The 872-nt window shown below is 54.1% G+C and overlaps 1 pseudogene; it reads left to right on the top strand.

Moving 5' to 3' along the window:
- LOC101572445 overlaps positions 1-872 on the top strand; it is a 50,962-nt pseudogene that overhangs the window by 20,227 nt on the left and 29,863 nt on the right.

Here is an 872-nt window from a genome sequence, read left to right as displayed (position 1 = left end):
GGAGGAAGTAGTAGCAAAGGCTTGTGTGCCCAAGCTAACAGCCACTGTTAAAGGCACTGTTGCTGAAATGGAGAAACAAAGACAAGAAGAACAAGGGAAGAAGACAGAGGAGGAACGGAGATGCAGAGTGAGCAGGATGTGCTAGACAAGAGGGAAACACAGCGGGAACCTGCAGAAAGGGCCGAGCCGGCTGAGGACATAGGCAGGGCGGCAACCGAATCAGGCTGAGGAAGGAGATGCGTCACTGCTCGTAACAGTGGGACCTGCCAAGAACATCTGGGAAAGTGAGGAGGTTTGAGGATCCAGAAAAAGAAGAGAAAGCAAGGCTCGCATGTGAAGAAGATGAAATAGGCCACTGCGACGCTCTCTCAAGGCAGCGAAGTGCCTCTCGTCGGTCAGGGATGGTGCAACGGAAAACGAAGCAAGAAAAGAATCACCTTTTCCTGGAAAACTGAAGTCGACCTTCGAAGAACTGGAGCGACAGAGACAAGGAAAGCGAAAGAAGTGAGCAGAAGAGGAAGCCAGGCAGCGTTTAGAGGAAGAGAACTGAGCCGTCGAAGAAGCCAGGCGGAGGATGCGGAGGAGGAAAACCAAGACACAGAAAAAATGTTGAACGAGTGCCGCCCGGTAAACTCAAACTCTGTTTTGAGGAAAGGGAAAGACAGCGGAGAGAAGAGGAAAAAAGGAAACTGACGAAGACCCAGGAGGAGAAGCGAGGGCGAGCAGAGGGCGTTTGCGGATGCTAGCAGGAGCGTGGCAGTGGACATGACGCCCCGCGGTGCGTGCAACCGCCTCGCGAGGATCTCTCGCGCCGGGGAGACGGCTCAGTGGAGTAAGCGCTTCTCCGGCAAGCGCAAGGGCCTGAGTTCAAT

Source organism: Octodon degus, unplaced genomic scaffold (assembly GCF_000260255.1).
Source record: "Octodon degus isolate 3935 unplaced genomic scaffold, OctDeg1.0 scaffold00101, whole genome shotgun sequence".
Taxonomy (NCBI): domain Eukaryota; kingdom Metazoa; phylum Chordata; class Mammalia; order Rodentia; family Octodontidae; genus Octodon; species Octodon degus.
Note: the sequence above shows the minus strand (reverse complement) of the source record. Positions and strands in the feature narration are given on the sequence as shown.